This window comes from Lactuca virosa, chromosome 6, assembly GCF_052849685.1.
Source record: "Lactuca virosa cultivar CGN04683 chromosome 6, Lactuca_virosa_CGN04683_v6, whole genome shotgun sequence".
NCBI lineage: Eukaryota > Viridiplantae > Streptophyta > Magnoliopsida > Asterales > Asteraceae > Lactuca > Lactuca virosa.
Genome location: NC_136431.1, coordinates 168889551 through 168903607, shown reverse-complemented (window position 1 = coordinate 168903607; position 14057 = coordinate 168889551). Strand labels below are relative to the sequence as shown.

Below are 14057 nucleotides of genomic sequence, written 5' to 3'. Positions count from 1 at the left end.
GAGACAGCCGCCCATATCCTTAATCTAGTGCCTACAAAGAAAGTTGCCAAAACTCCTCATGAGATGTGGACTGGTAAAGTTCCCAAACTAGACCACATCAAGATTTGGGGTTGCGAGGCTTTCATGAGACGTGAGACTCATGATAAGCTCGAACCTCGAAGTGAGAGGTGTATTTTCATCGGCTAACCACATAAATCCTTTGGTTACCTTTTCTACAGAACTAGCGAGAATGTGGTCTTTGTAGCTAGGAGGGCTTTCTTTCGAGAAAGAGATTTCATAAGCCAAGGAAACAGTGGGAGGCAAGTTGACCTTGAAGAAATTCAAGAGTCAACTGGTGAAGGAACTTCAAACCCTAGCACTCAACTTGAGGAGTAAACTCCTGTTGAGCCAATTGATGAGTCTGTACCTCTGAGGCGTTCCACAAGAGTTAGGAATGCACCTGAGCATTACTATGGATTCCATATTACTGCGGAAGGTGATACACTTATTAGTGATGAGACACTAGTAGGGCTGGATGAACCTAACAGTTACGCGGAAGCCGTGGCAGGCCCTGAGTCAACCAAGTGGTAAGAGGCAATGGACAGGGAGATACAGTCCATGTATGACAATCAAGTTTGGAACTTGGTTGAGAATGTACCAGGTCGTAAGACTGTAGGGTGCAAATGGATCTTCAAGAAGAAGACCGACATGGATGGTAATGTACACACTTATAAGGCACGACTGGTTGCAAAGGGCTTCTCTCAAACTCCGGGAATTGATTATGATGAGACCTTTTCTCCAGTAGCCAAGATTAAGTCTATTAGGGTTATGTTAGCCATAGCTGCATTTCATGACTATGAAATATGGCAAATGGATGTCAAAACCGCTTTCCTTCATGGAAAGTTGGCTGAGGATATTTACATGAGTCAGCCATAGGGTTTTGTTAATACAGAGTACCCTAATAGAGTGTGTAAGCTTGAGAAATCCATTTATGGATTAAAGCAAGCACCTCACAGATGGAATCTTTGCTTTGATGAGAAAGTCAAAGAGTTTGGCTTTTCTAGGAGTGAAGATGAATCTTGTGTATATGTCAAGCCTAGTGGGAGTATAGTTAGCTTTTTGGTATTGTATGTGGATGACATACTACTCATATGAAATGACATCCCAACTGATGGGTTTTGAGCATTCTAACACTCCTATGGTGTACATGCAACCCTAGAAACCTTGGATCTATGTTTGACTAAGATACATGCAAATAATTATTTTTCCAAGGTTCTTATCCTAACTAGCATGGAATGGGGTACTTGAATCAAATAAAACTAGTAGAATTACTTACCTTGTAGTAGTAGTTGATTGCTTGGAGTTTGTGAGCCTAGCACCAATAATGTGGATGCCTCAAATGGAAGTCACAAATCACCACAAACTTGGAAACTTGAGAGAATAGTCACAAACTTCTTGAAATCGGCCCTCTTAGTTTACACACATCAACTAGTGTTATTTCAAGAACCAAAGCCTCCTTTATATAGTGTGGTGGATTAGGGTTACATCCATGTAAACCCTAATACCCATGTCTTTTCATTTCCATGAGATCCATGGGTTAAAGCTCCATGGAGTATCCATGGACTTTCCATGCAAGCCTAGCCCATTCCAAATAAGCATTAGCCCACACTATATAAGTACAAGAGCCCATATTTAATTAGTCATACTTTTGATCTCTAAATTAATTCTAGATTAATTATAGATCAACACTAATTAAATAATATGATTTTATATTAATATATTAGAACTTATAATATATTAATAAATCATAACTTATACTATTCTCAAAAGATTATCCGTAAAATGTTCGCGTGAAGTGCAACCCAAATGGACCATGCCGGGTCGGGTCAAGTACATACCAAATATAGTTATGGACTTAGACACTATCTCCAACAGTCTCCCACTTGGATAAGTCTAATAACTATAGTTGCAAGTATGACTTCAGGAACCGATCAGCAATTGTAGCTCTTAAAACTCTGTTGAACTATGAAGCGCCATTTTAGATAAGTGATCATATAATCCTCTGTTCTAGATATCAGCCGGACAAATACATGGAACATGGTCTTGCTTATTGTACAGCATTTGTTTCCCGATTTCCGATTTGTTTGACATAGAACTTAACTGAACACATCAATTTAGTTCTGACCGGGCCCGGTACATAGGTCAAAACAAAATCATCGAGGGGCCCAGATATCGCTTCTAATCCAAGAAGGAACAGATAAACTTCGACTCATATGTTTGCTCTACTACTTGTTGAATTACACACAAAAGCACGGTTTATAACATCGAGTTACAAATGCGTTTTCGTGAAATCAATGCATAACCAGGTCATAGGCAACAAATCTATCTCTAGGTTTGAAGATTTATATGATATTACCGTCTCACGATCACTCGAGATAAATTCCATGAAGTGATACAAGTGAGTGTGGGTTGAATCCAATACTCAGAACTTATGAGCACTCATGAGTGATGTAGCCCCGCTTTGTCTAACATCTTAGACCTCTACAAGCCAACCCATGACAGTCTTGATTCATATCTACTTCCAACATATGACCGACTGTGGAGAGTTTGAATAATATGATATAAACCATAACATAATTATTCTGGAAGTCAAAACATGCAAAAAGAAATAATTGTAAACGATTGACAAGAGATAGCAACACTTTACTCATAAATAACAGCTTTTATTTATCATCAAATGTCAATTACATTTTACAAATTTCAAGATTATCTAACTACTAAAACTAATATCATCCTTCAGCCCTATGCTCCGAGCATGCTGGAGATGCTTAGCCCAAGTCAGTCCCTTCGTGAGGGGATCTGCTGGGTTCTCATCCGATGATACCCTCTTTGCCACGAGGATTCCTTCTTCTATTCGATGTCTGATGAAGTGATATTTTCTGTCAATGTGACTGGATCTCCCATGATCTCTTGGTTCCTTGGCTAAGGCAACCGCACTATTGCTGTCACAGAAAATCTCCATTGGCTCCTTTATAGCTGGTACAACTCCAAGGTCTCCGATGAAGTTCTTTAGCCATATAGCCTCCTTTGCTGCCTCGCTTGCTGTCACAAGTGGAATCAGCCACTGTCTCCTTCTTGGAACTTTTCCAAGTAATTGCCCCTCTGTTTAGAGTAAAGACCCAGCCCAACTGAGAGCGGAAATTATCCCTATCAGTCTGAAAGCTAGCATCACTGTACCCTACAACTCTCAAGTCCTCACTGCCACCGAGGGTAAGGAGCCAGTCCTTAGTCCTCCGTAGGTACTTGAGGATATTCTTTACCGCAGTCCAGTGTGCCTTGCCAGGGTTCCCCTGATACCTGCTAACCATGCTTAAATCAAAGGCTACATCAGGTCGAGTACACGTCATAGCATACATGATCGATCCTACAGCTGAAGCATAAGGTATTCGACTCATTTATGCTATCTCAGCCTCAGTACTAGGGCTTTGTGTCTTACTCAATCTGGCGTTACTCTGGATGGGTAACTCTCCTTTCTTGGAGTTATGCATGTTGAACCTTTTCAACACTTTGTCCACATAGGTGCTTTGACTAAGTCCAATTAGTCTTTTACTCCTGTTTCTCAAAATCCTTATCCCTAGGATATAGGCAGCTTCTCCAAGGTCCTTCATAGCGAAATACTTCCCAAGCCAGGACTTTACTTCCTGCAGGGTTGGGATGTCAATTCCTATGAGTAGTATGTCATCCACATACAGTACCAAAAAGCTGACTATACTCCCACTAGCCTTGATATAGACACAAGATTCATCTTCACTCCTTGAAAAGCCAAATTCTTTGACTTTCTCATCAAAGCAAAGATTCCATCTGCGAGGTGCCTGTTTTAATCCATAAATGGATTTCTCGAGCTTACACACTCTACTGGGGTACTCTGTACTGACAAAACCCTCTGGCTGAACCATGTAAACATCTTCAGCTAACTTTCCATTAAGGAAAGCGGTTTTGACATCCATTTGCCATATTTCATAATCATGAAATGCTGCAATGGCTAACAGAACCCTAATAGACTTAATCTTGGCCACTTTTGAAAAGGTCTCATCATAATCAACTCCCGGAGTTTGAGAATAACCCTTTGCAACCAGTCGTGCCTTATAAGTGTGTACATTACCATCCATGTCGGTCTTCTTCTTGAAGATCCATTTGCACCCAACTATCTTACGATCAGGTACATTGTCAACCAAGTTCCAAACTTGATTGTCATACATGGACTGTATCTCGCTATCCATAACCTCTTTCCATTTAGCAACCTCATGGCCTGCCATGGCTTCCGTGAAGCTGTTAGGCTCATCCAGATTTACCATTGTGTTATCACTGATAAGTGTCTCACCTTCTGCAGTAATATGAAAACCATAATAATGCTCAGGTGCATTCCTAACTCTGGTGGAACGCCTCAGAGGTATAGACTCTTCAGTCGGCTCAACAGGAGTTTCCTCCTCAGGTTGAGGGCTAGGGTTTGAGGTTCCTTCACCACTTGACTCTTGAATTTCCTCAAGGTAAATTTGCCCCCCACTGTCTCCTTGGCTCATGAATTCTCTCTCTCGAAAGAATCCTCTTCTTGCTACAAAGACCACATTATCACTGGGTCTGTAGAAGATGTAACCAAAGGATTTCTGTAGGTAGCCGATGAAAATACACCTTTCGCTTCGGGGTTCGAGCTTATCGTGAGTCTCGCGTCTCACGAAAGCCTCGCAACCCCAAATCTTGATGTGGTCTAGATTGGGAACTTTTCCTGTCCACACCTCGTGAGGTGTTTTGGCAACGTTCTTTGTAGGGACTAGATTAAGGATATGGGCGGCAGTCTCTAAGGCATACCCCCAAAATGAGATTGGTAGCAAAGCTCTACTCATCATGGAACGAACCATGTCCAACAAGGTCCGATTGCGCCTCTCAGCTACACCATTCAACTGTGGTGTCCTAGGAGGTTTCAATTGTGAGACAATTCCACATTCCTTAAGATAGTCAAGGAACTCAGTACTAAGATACTCACCACCACGATCGGATCGAAGCATCTTAATGTTCCTGCCCAACTGATTCTCCACTTCTTGCTTAAACTCTTTGAATTTCTCAAAGGTTTCTGACTTATGCTTGATTAGGTAGACATATCCATATCTACTAAAATCATCAGTAAAAGTCACATAGAACTGATTAGCATCTCTTGTGGCGGTTCTGAAGGGTGCACACACATCCGTGTGTATGAGGTCCAACAAACCTTCACCCCTAGCACAAGTGCCAGTAAAAGGTGACTTTGTCATTTTACCAAGCAAACAAGATTCACAACTATCATCTGACTTTAGGTAAAATGATTCCAAGACTCCATCCTTTTGGAGTTGGCCTATGCGTTTCTTGCTTACATGTCTAAGACGACAATGCCATAAGGATGCTTTATCTAAGCTAGTGGAAGAGTTAATACACAATACATTATTTCCTAGATTATCTACAACAGATACAGTTTCATACACGCCATCACAAGGTAATGCTTTAAAATAAAGAACATTATTAAAGAAAGCATCAATACTACCATTATTATTATCAAAATAAAAGGTAAAACCTTGTTTATACAATGCATGAAAGGAAATAACATTTCTTTCCATTTCTGGCGAATAATAACATTTATTCAAATCTAATGTAAACCCACTATTTAGCACTAAGGAATAAACTCCTATCTTGGTGACAGGTGAAGCTTTCCGGTTTCCCATGATCAAGTTTATCTTTCCCTGCTCCACATTCTCACTTCTTTTTAGTCCCTGCAAATCACAACATATGTGAATACCAGAACCTGTATCAAGGACCCAAGACTTAGAATGAGGTGAGTTATTAGACAATATAGTGGATATACCTGCATGGTTGGGTTTTACTTTCCCATCCTTCAAATCTTGATGGTACTTTGGGCAGTTTCGCTTCCAGTACGACTTTTCATGGCAATAGAAGCATTCAGCCTCATTAGGGTTAGCAGAAGGAGTGACAAAACCTTTCTTGGTTTTGCTTGAAGAGGAGCCTTCAAGGGTCTTACCCTTGGTACCCTTAGAAGGGTTCTTTCTCTTCTCCCCTTTGCCATGCCCGATTGCCAAGACATTGGCCGCAGTTGGAGTAGGAGTAGGAGTAGTAACAACCGACTTACCCTTTAGACCATTTTCGGCGGTCTTCAAGAGTCCTTGAAGTTTGCTGAGTGTGACCTCTTCCTTGTTCATATGATATGTCATGCGGAATTGATCATAACACGATGGTAAGGAGTGCAAAATAATGTCTACTGCTAACTCCTCGGGGAAGTTCACATTCAGCTTCAGTAAACGGTCCACATACCTTTGCATTTTCTGCATGTGGCCCGTGATGGGTTCACCATCCTTCATTCGGGTTGTTATCATGGAGGAGATTATTTCATATCGCTCTTGACGAGCACTTTGATGGTAGCAGTCCATCAAGTCCTGGTGCATCTCAAAAGGTTAATAGTCCTCATAGGACTTTTGGAGCTCAGCTGTCATGGTGGCCATCATGATACATGCCACTTTTGTAGCATCTCTTTCATGTACCTCATATTCAGCAAGCTCTTCAGGAGTAGCAGTTGGCTCGGGTACCTTCAGCTCCTTGTCGAGAACATATTCTTTGTTCTCATACCGAGTGACCATCCTGATGTTTCTGATCCAATCTGTAAAGTTGGACCCATCAAAGATGACTCTTCCACAAAGATTCATGAGAGAGAAGGAGCTAGTAGGGTTTGAGCCAGAAGCATTGTTATTGGAAGACATCTGAAAAGAAGAGGGAATAGATTAGATTAGATATAGAGATAGTCCTTAACAAAACACCCAAATGTAATATTAAGGCTAGGACCCAACACAATCTTTTATAACTTAGAAGAGGGATGTCGTAATCTAAGCTATAAGATATTTGAAGGTAGGTGAATGACGATTCACCAATTTCCACCATGAAAAACGAAATATTTAATTAGGTTTTAATTGGTTTAGAAACTCCTAGATTCTTTGAGATTCATTGAACTTTCTTCAATGGCATGTTTCAATCTCGAGTGTGCCCTTCAAGTTTTGTGACTGGGATGCCGAGGATCACAAAACAAGGTGTGAAGTAACCATGCAAATTACTTGGTACCCTTAATGTATTACCCCTCAATCGATGTGCCGGTTTACCACACATGCTCCATCGATACTATGATAAACATTAAGTCACCCTTTACCTACCTTGTTAAGTTCAAGTTAGTGTGCCGGTTAACCACACACGCTCCACTAACGACTTAAACAAAGTGTAAAGTGTAATTTCATGGATTAGCACCTTATTCACATTTTCCTAAAATAACTAAGATTGGGAATTCAATAAAGTTTACTTACTTTAGTATTATCATTATACTTTTAATGAGAATTTATAAGTCCTTGTCCTACCCGTTCGACTAACGACCCTCCACCGATCAAGGAAGCGGTGGGTGAGAGTGGACCCATATTAAGTTGCCATTTTATAGGCAACAACCTTATACCCCCCTTATAGACCGGCTTCGTGAATGAGGCGTACTAGCGGTAAGACGACTTGATCTTATACATATATAAATATTATTAAACTTATAATATTATAAAGTATAAGGGTTGAATTTTAACTTTTAAAATTCTAGGGGTTGGAACTAAAGTTTTTAATATGACTTTACATGTTCCAAAACTTGAGGGCAAGTTTTGTAAACTTTCAAAACTTTTCATTTCTCATAACTTATGAGTTAATGGTTATTAAAAATGAAGACTCTTCATTTTTTGTAACCTATGTGTTCTTTTAATGGTTATTTCTAAATGTAACTTTTGGTTATCCATAACTTAAGAACTAGTTATGGACTCCATTAAAACACATAAAGATCAAGAATTAATCTAATCAATTATTAGCACATAATTTCTATGATCTTCTAAACTCATATGTTTATGAATGTTCATATCAAAAATTTCAAGAATCGTAAGTACATATACAAAACTTGAAATTTTGATATGAGCTTTTGAACAAAACTTCGATTTTCAAGTTTTTTTTTTTTTTTTTTTTTTTTTTTTTTTTTTGCATCAAGTATCAAATAAACAAACCAGGCTCTGATACCACTGATGGGTTTTGATCATTCTAACACTCCTATGGTGCACATGCAACCCTAGAAACCTTGGATCTATGTTTTACTAAGATATATGCAAATAATTATTTTTCCAAGGTTCTTATCCAAACTAGCATGGCATGGGGTACTTGAATCAAATAAAACTAGTAGAATTACTTACCTTGTAGTAGTAGTTGATTGCTTGGAGTTTGAGAGCCTAGAACCAATAATGTGGATGCCTAAAATGGAAGTCACAAATCACCACAAACTTGGAAACTTGATAGAATAGTCACAAACTTCTTGAAATCGGTCCCCTTAGTTTACACACATCAACTAGTGTTATTTCAAGAACCAAAGCCTCCTTTATATATTGTGGTGGATTAGGGTTACATCCATGTAAACCCTAATACCCATGTCTTTTCATTTCCATGAAATCCATGGGTTAAGCTCTGGAGTATCCATGGACTTTCCATGCAAGCCTAGCCCAATCCAAATAAGCATTAGCCCACACTATATAAATACAAGAGCCCATATTTAATTAGTCATACTTTTGATCTCTAAATTAATTCTAAATTAATTATAGATCAACACTAATTAAATAGTATGATTTTATATTAATATATTAGAACTTATAATATATTAATAAATCATAACTTATACTATTCTCAAAATATTATCTGTAAATTGTTCGGGTGAAGTGCAACCCAAATGGACCATGCCGGGTCGGGTCAAGTACATACCAAATATAGTTATGGACTTAGACACTATCTGCAACACCAACTCTGTAGGAAGTTAATTCCTGGCATGGGAAGTGTTTCTCTATGAAGGACCTAGGTGAAGCTGCCTATATTCTACGGATAAGGATCTTGAGAGACCGGAGTAAAAGACTAATTGGACTTAGTCAGAGTACCTACTTGGATAAGGTGCTGAAGAGATTCAGCATGCAGGACTCCAAAAAGGGAGAGTTACATATTCAGTGTAATGCCAGATTGAGTAAGACTCAAGGCCCGAGAACTGAGGCTGAGATAGCATAAATGAGTCGAGTACCTTATGCTTCGGCTGTAGGATCGATCATGTATGCTATGACTTGTACTCGACCTGATGTAGCCTTTGCTTTGAGCATGGTTAGCAGGTATCAGGGGAACCCTGGCCAGGCACACTGGACTGCGGTAAAGAATATCCTCAAGTACCTACGGAGGACTAAGGACTAGGTCCTTACCCTCGGTGGGAGTGATGACTTGAGAGTTGTAGGGTATAGTGATGTTGGATTCCAGACTGATAGGGATAATTTCCGCTCTCAGTCGGGTTGGGTCTTAACCCTTTACGGAGGAGCAATTACTTGGAAGAGTTCCAAGCAGGAGACAGTAGCTGATTCCACTTGTGAATCAGAGTATATAGCAGCAAGCAAGGCAGCAAAGTAGGCAATATGGCTGAAAAACTTCATTGGAGACCTTGAAGTTGTACCAGCTATAAAGGAGCCTATGGAAATTTTCTGTGATAGTGAAAGTGTTGTTGCCTTAGCCAAGGAACCAAGGGATCACGGGAGATCCAGACACATCCACAGAAAATATCACTTTATCAGACATCGCATAGAAGAAGGAATCCTCGTGGCAAAGAGGGTATCATCACATGAGAACCCAGCAGATCCCCTCACGAAGGGACTGATTCGAGTTAAGCATCTTCAGCATGCTCGGAGCATAGGGCTAAAGGATGATATTAGTTTTAGTAGTTAGATAATTTTGGAAATTTGTAAAGTGTAATTGACATTTGATGATAAATAAAAGTTGTGTTTATTTATGAGTAAAGTGTTGCTATCTTCTGTCAATCGTTTACTATAATTTTCTTTTGCATGTTTTGACTTCCAGAATATTATGTTTTGTTTTACATATTGTTCAAATTTTCCACAGTCAGTCATATGTTGGAAGTAGATATGAATTAAGACTGTCATGAAGTTGGTTGTAGGTGTCAAGTTTTAGGACAACACTTCATGAGTACTTGATAAGTCTATTTTGTGAATATACTAAATTGTCATAAATCTGTTGAATTGATGTATAATTGTCCAAGAATGGCACTACTTTGATGAGTTGTTGAACTTCATACGCAGGTCAATATATTGTACTAAAAGTGGGCGGAACCTGCAAGTAAAACGGATTGCTAAAGGAATGAAGAAACGTTGCTGGGAAAATTGACCATGCCTCAATGTTTTGGTCATATCTCAAGTTTTGGACCTCCGATTGACATGAGTAAAGAAGTTCTGGAAACTAGATAAGATTTGCTACAACTTTCGTGTTTTGTGTTTCTGCTAGTTGTGTCGTTTTGACCACCAAAGCTTGCACGGAGGATGAAGGACGCCTCCAGGCGTCTAAGACGTCCCCTAGGACGTCCAAGTCAAACGGTCAGCATCTGGTCAAATTTCGGAGCAGAAAAAGAAAGAGAAGGGCCCGTCGGCATCCTACATGGCGTCTAAGACGTCCCCTAGGACGTCCAGGCGTTTTATGGGCGTCTCGTGTTGGAACGGCGTGTTTCGGGAAGTTTAGAAATCAAGGCAGGACGTCCTAGAACGCGTCTAAGACGTCCCCTAAGACGTCCAACGTTTTTGGCCATTTTTTAGTGTATTTCAAGGACGGCAGAAGGCATGTAAGGATGTACAAAGAACGCTTCGGCGTTATACACGACGTCTAAGACGTCTCCTAGGACGTTCGACGTACCACATCGTCCAATTTCACTCTTTTCTGTCAAATAATATAGATAGGGACTTATGCATTCGTTTTTAGGGTTACCACCGGCGATTCTAAGAGTTTTTCCTGCGTTTTGAGGCTTCTAAAACCCTTGGAAACATTTGGAAACATAAGTCCATTCCATTTCAATACGGATTCAAGGCAAGATTCGATTTAATTCATCATCAAGCAACAATTGAAGATCATTTCAACCGGTGATTCTCATCAATTCTAGTAATTTTTAGAAACGATTACTTCCTCCCAAGGTTTATTTGTTTCGTACTTTGATAATCATTAGGCTACATTTGTTTGATGATTCTAAGTTTGATTATGAGTTCTATTATGTATTTCATTTATTTATCCAAGTTAGTGTTTTTAAGAACTCAATGGAAGGCTAAATCATTAGGGTTACTTCCGGGGATGTTTATGACTTTTTGATGAACACACTTGATTATTACTTGATTCTAGTTAATTTCAATTGTTATTATATGCTTCATCTGATGATCTTTGGTAGTGATAAATGAAATTGGGTTGTATGAATTGTTTGATGTCATAATTAAGATAGTCTATGGTAAATTCATCATTTCTTCCAACTTCAATTAGTTTAGGAATAAAGACAAGTGATTGAATCAACATATATTATTCTAACTTATGATATTGAATATTAATATGGTAATAGGTAGTTGGAAGACACATTATTATTAGTTAACTAATTGTTCCAAATCCATTTAGACATAGGGAGTAAGACAAATAGTTGAATGAACATATTGTGTTCCCAAAACTAAGTGTTACAGGATCATAAACTCCAATTGCATCTAAGTAATTGAATTAGGATTCTAGGGAAGAAAGTGTGTGAATCTAAATTGTCCATAACTGAACCGGGAGTACTCTAGTTTTCCCATTGAGATTTTCATTTTTAATTAATAAATTTTCAAGCTTTTGTTCGGTATTTACTTTAATCTTTTTCGTGACAATTGCTAGTAATACTTTTCTTTTTATTGATTACTTTGACACAAAGTTTAACCATGAACTCTTTGTGGATTCGACCCGACTTACCCTATCTACTTAGGTTAGTTGGTTTATTTTTTATTGAGACAACGAACTCGATCCAAATTTGGCGCCGTTGCCGGGGAGATTGTACGCTTGAGCTATTGTGTTTAAGTAGTTATCGTTTTTTTTTACTTTCATTTTCAATTCTCGTTTGCAGTTCACGTTTGTTTTATTTGTGTTGTGCACGCACACCAGTGCATGCATACAAGATATAGCGGACGCTCTTCACCGCTTGCATTTGATCCGGAAATCGAACGAACAACTCACTCAAATCGGCTCGCCAGAAGAAACATCAACACTATGAGTGTAGATAACGTTGTCGTGGAAGATGTGGTCGAGGGGCATGAGGATGCAGCCAGCAATCCTCCACCACTAGTTCCACCACCAGCTCCACAATTCCCAAACAACAATGGAAACAATGGGAATAACAACAATGCCGGTGCACCAATCATCCAACCACTACAACCACAACCGAATAGAAACAACCATGGCCAAAATGGTGGAAACGGAGAAAATTGGGCACAAAATATGGGAGACAATGTAGGAAACCACAACGGTGGTAATGTCAGAAATCAGAACCAAAATCCTAGAAATATCGGTCCTCAATTTGGTAATGGTGGTAATGGTGGTAACGAGGATGACTGGGATTTTGATGATGGAAGTGACAATGGACTTGGTTGGAATCAGAACCATAACGGTGGTAATAGGCGGAATCAAGGCAATCGGGGTGGAAACGGGAACTACAACAATAACTGGAACAACCAGAATTTTCCCTATGGTGGCAACAATGACTACAACGATGGGTTCGGAAATCAAGGCTTTGGGAATCAACACCGAAGGAATCCAAATGGAGGATACTACAACGAAGGTAACCAATTCCCTCGTCTTTACTTTCCGCAACCTAATAGACAATCTGTGGCGTCTCATTTTCAGCCAGGAGAGTATGATGATGCTTCACCTACACTCTTCGCGGAAGGAAACGAGCATCATGTGGAAGTAAGGCCACAACTAATTAGTGTCTTACCAGTCTTTAGAGGCCATAAACCTGATGATCCATAAAATCACCTCTATGAGTTCCTTGCAATTGCTAACGCGAATACTCCGCGAGGAACTAATAGAGACTCTTTTAGACTTCACTTATTTCCGTTCACTTTAAAAGAAAAAGCTAAGTATTGGTTCACTTCTCTTGCCCCCCATAGTATTACTACTTGGGAGCAATTAAAAACTAAATTTTTGCAAGAGTTCTACCCTGCTAGTAAAACAACGGAAATAAGAAAAGCGATACAAGATTTTGCACAAAAACCCAATGAAGAATTTCATGATGCATTTGAACGCCTCAAGGAATTGTTGTGTTCATGTCCCCATCATGAATTTCCCCGTTGGCAACTTGTACGTTTCTTTTATGATGGAGTCGACACTGCCAATCAAACTATGATTAATGGTTCATCTGGCGGCACTATCATGATGCAAGATAGTGAAGACGCTTGGCGATTATTGGAGCAGTTGAGTCATGGTTCAAAAACCAATTACTCAACTAAGAAACGGGACAACCCAGTTTCATCTGCTGCTTCAGTTGGACTAGACAAAAACTGGAAAAATGAAGTCAAATTTGATATTAATTCTTTAAATAAAAATTTTGACTTACTACTCTCTAGTCTAGGCAAAGAGAAAGGTGTGTTTTTTTCGCAGGGACAGAAGATATGTGTAAGCTGTGGAGATTCAGGACACATTGCAGATGAGTGCATGAGAAGTCAAGAGGAAATCAGTCAAGTGCACGGCTATGGTCAATTCCAAAATAATCCACGATCATTCAATCAGAACTACAATCAAGGCGGGAACTACAACAACAATGGGAATTTCAACAACAACAACCGTCAAGGGAATTACCAAAACCAAAATCAGCCAAAACAGTTCCAGCAGTCCAACTTGTTGGATAAGGTGTATAAGTCCATAACTATTTCTGGTATGTACTTAACCCGACCCGGCATGGTCCATTTGGGTTGCATGGCACCATGCCATTGGATAAACTAAAATGAGAGAAATAACACTTATGGTTTATTAACATATTATAAGTTCTAATATATTAATAATATTATTTAATTAGTTTGATCAAGAATTAATTTAGAATTAATTAAGTGATCAAAAGATAACTAATTAAATATATGGGTAGATTATGTAAATCTTCCATATCTTATATA

General features: G+C 39.2%; 1 non-coding gene across 1 annotated transcript; it reads right to left on the bottom strand.

The window, feature by feature from the left end:
* Positions 1–13125: 13125 nt before the first annotated feature.
* Positions 13126–13232, bottom strand: LOC145123083 (small nucleolar RNA R71). Its single transcript, XR_013714962.1, has one exon. It is a non-coding gene; the product is annotated as a small nucleolar RNA R71 (small nucleolar RNA).
* Between the last annotated feature and the right edge of the window lie 825 nt (positions 13233–14057).